Below are 6,233 nucleotides of genomic sequence, written 5' to 3' on the forward strand. Positions count from 1 at the left end.
AATTTAATATTCAAAATATTGTCCATCGCTTACTACTACTTTTTCCCATCTTTCTGGCAAATTCACGGATTTCCTTTGTGAAAAATTCGGTCGGTTTTGCCGCAATCCACGAATCGATCCATTTTTTGACTTCATCGTAATTACGGAAGTGCTGGTCAGCCAGGCCATGTTGCATCGATCGGAAGAGATAGTAATCGGATGGCGCAAGGTCTGGACTATACGGCGGGTGGGGTAGGACATCCCATTTGAGCGTTTCTAAGTATGTTTTGACCACTTGTGCAACATGTGGCCGAGCATTGTCATGTTGCAAAATAACTTTGTCGTGTCTATCGGCGTATTGCGGCCGTTTTTCTCGCAGTGCTCGGCTCAAACGCATCAATTGTCGTCGGTAGACATCCCCCGTAATCGTTTCATTCGGTTTCAGTAGCTCATAATACACAACACCCAGCTGGTCCCACCAGATACACAGCATAACCTTCAGGCCATGAATATTCTGCGCCGACGTCGATGTTGAAGCATGGCCAGGGTATCCATACGTTGCCCGACGTTTTGGATTGTCGTAATGGACCCACTTTTCATCGCCAGTCACAATTCGATGCAAAAAACCCTTTCTTTTGTGCCGTTGAAGCAGTTGTTCGCATGCCATAAAACGGCGTTCAACGTCTCTTGGCTTCAATTCATACGGCACCCAATGGCCTACCTTTCGGATCATTCCCATGGCTTTTAAACGTTTGGAAATGGTTGATTGATCAACTCCCAAAGTTTTTGCAACCTCTTCTTGCGTTTGAGCCGGATCTTGATCGAGCAATTCCTCCAATTCGGTATCCATGAACTTTGGCGGCGCACCCTCGCGTTCTCCGTCTTCCAAGCCAAAATCACCACTTTTAAAGCGTGCAAACCACTTCTGGCACGTTCGCTCAGATAGAGCATGCTCACCATAAACTTCCACCAAGATACGATGACTTTCGGCTGCTTTTTTCTTCATATTAAAATAATGAAGAAGAATTCCCCGCAAAAACACATTATTTGGCACGAAATTCGACATTTTCAAGTGTGGTAAAAATATTGTTGTTTACGCTTCAAATAAAAAACTTATACTGACGTTTGTGCCTTACGACAGTAGCTCTCCAATGAATGTTTGGAAATGTGGATCGATGGAATAATAATCAAGTTACGCCATCTGTTGTAAAACCGCACGAACTTATAAATAGACCTATTATTTTTTACATGTTCATCAAATTTAAATTTGTTTATCAATATTTATGTATCATAAAATTTATACTTTCTATGTCTCTGTTATGAAAAAATACAGAAAATGCTCCAGCTATTGAGGAGTTAGAGGGTTAGGTTTAGCAGCCGCATCGCACATAAAGACAGCGATGTCACTTAGACCATGAAATGGGTCCGTTGTGAGCCGCAGGGGCTGGGCTACATTTCCCTCTCAATATTGAACCATCCTGAGCTTTTCACAAAGCGTGAAAAGTTGTTAATACTTAAAATGTATAGATTATCTATATTCCTTAAGAAGTAGGATTTTAAATATTGGTTCCTGTTTCTGGCTAGAGTCGGGCATGTGCAAAAAAGGTGCTGAGTTTTTTCCAACTCCTCCTCATTTCTGCAGCTACAACAGAAACCATGCATGTAAACATCTAATCTTCTTGCATGATTTCCTATGAGACAATGTCCTGTGAGGGCTCCTACTAAGGTCCTAATCTAAAGTCTATGTACTCAATTTTATAATACTCTTGGACAGACGTAGATTTAGCCTTGGCTATGCTTGCCTAGCAATTTCACAGGTATTGACACTAATCCATCTTGCAATTTGTGATATTCGATTTTAAAGTTTATTAAAAAAAAAGAGGTTGTCTGTAAAGTCGGTTTACTAACGATAGTTTAACGTGACAACGTCATAAGAAAATATTGATGGAATGGTTGCAATTTTCAAAACAAAATTTTAATTTTATTTGTTTGATAGATATTTTGTATGGATATAGAGGAGGAGGTAAATGGAATTGCAATGGAATAGGTCAAGTTACATTTACACAAATGTGAAAAATAACGAAACATTTATCAAATTCATGAAAGATATCTTCAATTTCGATTGTGCATCAGACGTTAATAAGTCACCAACACTAAGAGGCAACATCATCGATTTGACTTTCTCAAGACATATTACACTTGAAACACTCCCTTTCATTTCCTATTTTTCTTATCATCGTTTATTCTCAACAGAGAAATGGTTCATTACCATGCACACAGGAAGAAGGCATATGCAAATACAAGTATGTGAATTTATATACCTACATATGCGCATATACATACATATACATACATCTATATGCTCACTCAAGTAGGACAGAGCCAGATGTCGAACGTTGCCGAACGCGGGGGCCGATTGTGCTTTTTGTCGTTCGCTCCGCGCTCTCGCTTGCAGTTCAAGCACATTAGCTTACATTTGCTTGCGTACGGAATAGATTCGTATATTTGATATGTCCATATAATTTGTATGCATCTTTACATATAGATTTGTTCTTTTTGAAAATTGCGCGAAATTGTATATGTATATGCATGTTTATATACATACATTAGTATACAACATCACTACATATTATAAAACAAAGTCGCTTTTTCTGTCCCTATGTCCCCTTATACGCTTAAATCTTTAAAACTACGCAACGGATTTTGATGCGGTTTTTTTTTAAAGATAGATTGATTGAAGAGGAAGGTTTATATCTATATAATGTGAAGAAATATATGAAGGGGGCGTGGCAATCGGTCAAAATGTGGCAAAACAACATAATTTTTTTGTTTTCACGGCCATAAATCATAAACGAATCAACCAATTAAAATGAAACTTTCTTAGAGTTTAACTTTGAAATATTTACTTTCGTTCTGCATCAAAAAAAAAAATTGATAATATATATTTGTTATTTAACCAAAATTATTTAAACAAAAGCAGCTCTTTTTCCAAAAAAAGCTGTTTGTGTGTTTGTTCGCTGTCAACCGAATGAAGCAACAGGCGTTAAGCGATAATCTCACCACACCTCATTAATGTTGAATTACATCGTATGGTGACGTATGTATGTATGTATTTACGCATTATTTCATTTCGGACGTATGTACATATGTATATATGTATGTACTGAGTTCCTTGTAATTATATGCACATACAATTTTACAGCGAAATAAAACGCTATTTTCACGTTCTATATTAGTAAATCGCACATACAGTATGCAAAGTTCGTATTAGTACAAAGCAATTGATTTCAATCGTAGTGCGGTATTGTATAATTCATAAAAAAATAGAATAATAACAAAAACTCCGAAACATTTGCATAGAATTGAAAAAAATAGCTTTAGTAGCATTGTAGCTATTTCTACTGCAGGCAAAATTCGTATTAGTACACTTAGTATGCGTTGAATTTGTAAACAATTTGTTGGTATTTACCTTTATTTTCGAAACGATTCAATGTTTAACCTTGGGCAGTTGCGTTTTAGTAGCCATTTGTTCAAGTTCGCGGAGTTAGCTTGCAATGTCGCCAAAGTCAAACGAAACTAGGAGATTAATAATAAATATGAACAAAAACGGAAAGTCTTTACGCGAAATTGCGAGAACATTGCATAAAAGTGTGTCTACAATACAAAACTTAGTCAAAATTTTTAGAGACAGTGGAAGGATTGACAAAAAACTTCGAAATGTGAACAGGGCAAAGCTTGGGCAGAGGCACACGACTTATTTGAAACGCCTTATGAGAAAAGACCCCACCGTCAGTGGAGTTTCACTAGCTGCAGAACTAGGAAAATACTTTTCTATCAAAGTTACACCTCAAACAGTGCGCAATTATGTAAAAAAATTGAGATTTAGAAGCAGAACTGCGGTTAGAAAACCGTATGTAAGCTCAGTCAATAGAAGAAAGCGTGTTATATTCGCCAGGCAATATTTAAACAAAAATATGCGGTTTTGGAAAAGGGTAATTTTTTCAGACGAGTGTAAATTTAATATAAAAATGTCCGATGGACGCATAAAAATTTGGAGAGAGTGTAATACTGGCCTTCAAAAACGAAATCTGCAGCCTTCTTTCAAGCACGGTGGTGGTTCTCTGATGGTATGGGGATGTTTCGGGGCAAACGGAGTAGGAAAGTTGCATTTTATTGATGGAATTATGACTGCGAGGCAATATATTGATATTTTAAAAAAGAATCTACGCAAAGGTGCCAAAAAATTGGGTTGCAAAAAAAAATGTATATTCCAACAAGATAACGACCCTAAGCACACGGCGTTGGATACAAGGTTATGGATGCTTTATAACTGTCCAAATTATCTCAAAACACCACCACAAAGCCCGGATATTAATCCCATAGAAAATGTATGGTCGATTTTCAAAAAGCAGCTGGAACATCATCAAATAAGGAACCGAGAACATTTAAAAAAAGTCCTCAAATCAGAGTGGAAGAAGATTTCTCCAAATCTCACAAAAAAATTGGTGGAATTTATGCCGAAGAGATTGTCTGCTGTTCTAAGGCAACGAGGGTATCCTACAAAATATTACTTTTCTGAACTATTTTTTATTTACTCTTTAAATCATTAAAAATACATGTGTATTAGTCAGTGATGGTAAATGTAGGGAAAATTCCCTACATGTAGGGATTTTTGTCGAAAAATGTGGGTGTAGGGAAAAAAGGACAGATTTTTTTAAATTCTGTAAATGTAGGGAATTTTCAAGAAGGACAGAAAATATTTTAAAACAGCGGGGTAAAATTAAAAAAGTTCATTTAAAATAAAAATCCGCAGTAAGATTTCATGCCAGACTTCTTTTCCTTATGGCAGCATACTTTTAAAAGCGTTAATACGGCAACATTGTCCTTTTTTTTCTTCGTTAACGCCAGCACGATTTTTTCTTTGCGCGAAAATTGTTAGTTGTCCCAAGTTTTCTGGTGCTTTTCGCTTTGGAGTAAGTTTATTTTACAGAAATTAGCTCCTCCTCTTCGATTGACTCTTCGGAAGAACACCAAGAAAAACAATGTAAGTATCGGAAACAAACGTTCAATAACAAGTGGCTTGACGACGACAATTTTAGTGACTAGTTTGAAGTGGTGGCTAACGATCCATTCAAATGCAAATGCACTGCGTTCGACAAAGTTTTGAGCTGTGGCAAGTCTGATTTACAGAAGCACGCCGAAACAAAAATGCACCAAAAAATATGAAGGCAATTAAAAAGACATCTAAAATAAAAAGCTTTTTTTAGAAAAAGCGAGTAAACCAAATGGTTCCAGAAATTTCGAAATAAGACTTAGCATGTTCTTCGCTGAGCATAATGTTGCGCTGCAAGTGGTGGACCATTTAATCCCACTCTTAAAAGTAATCGTGCCCGATTCTGAAATAATAAAAAACTCTGAGCTCGGAAGAAAGAAGTGCACCAGCATAATAAAAAATGAATTGGCAAAAGAGGAAAAAGATAATATAGTTAAAAAATTAAAAGTAAGCAAATTTTTCATAATGATCGATGAGAGCACAGACATCGGACTCAATAAGCATATGTGTCTCATGGTGAGCTTTTTCGACGAGGAAAGCGAGCGGCTTGTGGTTAAGCTGCTGGATCTAATTCCAATAAGAACTGATTGCACTGCAGGAGCTCTGTACCGAAAATCTTAAGCAAACAATTCAATTTTGACGTTGCAATTGCCTCATTATAGTGTAAACACAGGAGAAAAAAATGTAGGGAATTTGGGAGGGAAAATTTGTTGTCAGCGTAGGGAAAAGTAGGGAATTTTTTTGGGCTGTGTAGGGATTTTTCAAAAAACCATTTACCATAACTGGTACTAGTACGAATTTTGCTTCTGTGAAAAGTGTTCATTTTTTTCTTTCTTATTTTTTTTTTGCATTTCAATACACTTTGTGAGCGGTTTTTTTATTTGGCCTTATTTTAGTTAATTATCTATAAAATAAAACGGTTTCAAGCATTTGTTTTAAAATTAATTTGAAAATATACGTGGTTTTTTTATTTATTAGGGGGTGTACTAATACGAATTTTGCATACTGTAATTAAAATACAATTTTTGAATAGTTTTTATTGATTCGGAGCGCGTTTAGCTTGCTATCGATTCCATACAATAACATTTTTTGTCATTTACTTTTTACGACAACTAATAGCTTATTTTCGAAGCGATTTCAACAAATAGGTACAACTTAATCCTTATCCAATTAAATACCTTAAATATATTGTTGTTTTCAT

This window comes from Anastrepha ludens, chromosome 5, assembly GCF_028408465.1.
Source record: "Anastrepha ludens isolate Willacy chromosome 5, idAnaLude1.1, whole genome shotgun sequence".
Lineage (NCBI taxonomy): Eukaryota > Metazoa > Arthropoda > Insecta > Diptera > Tephritidae > Anastrepha > Anastrepha ludens.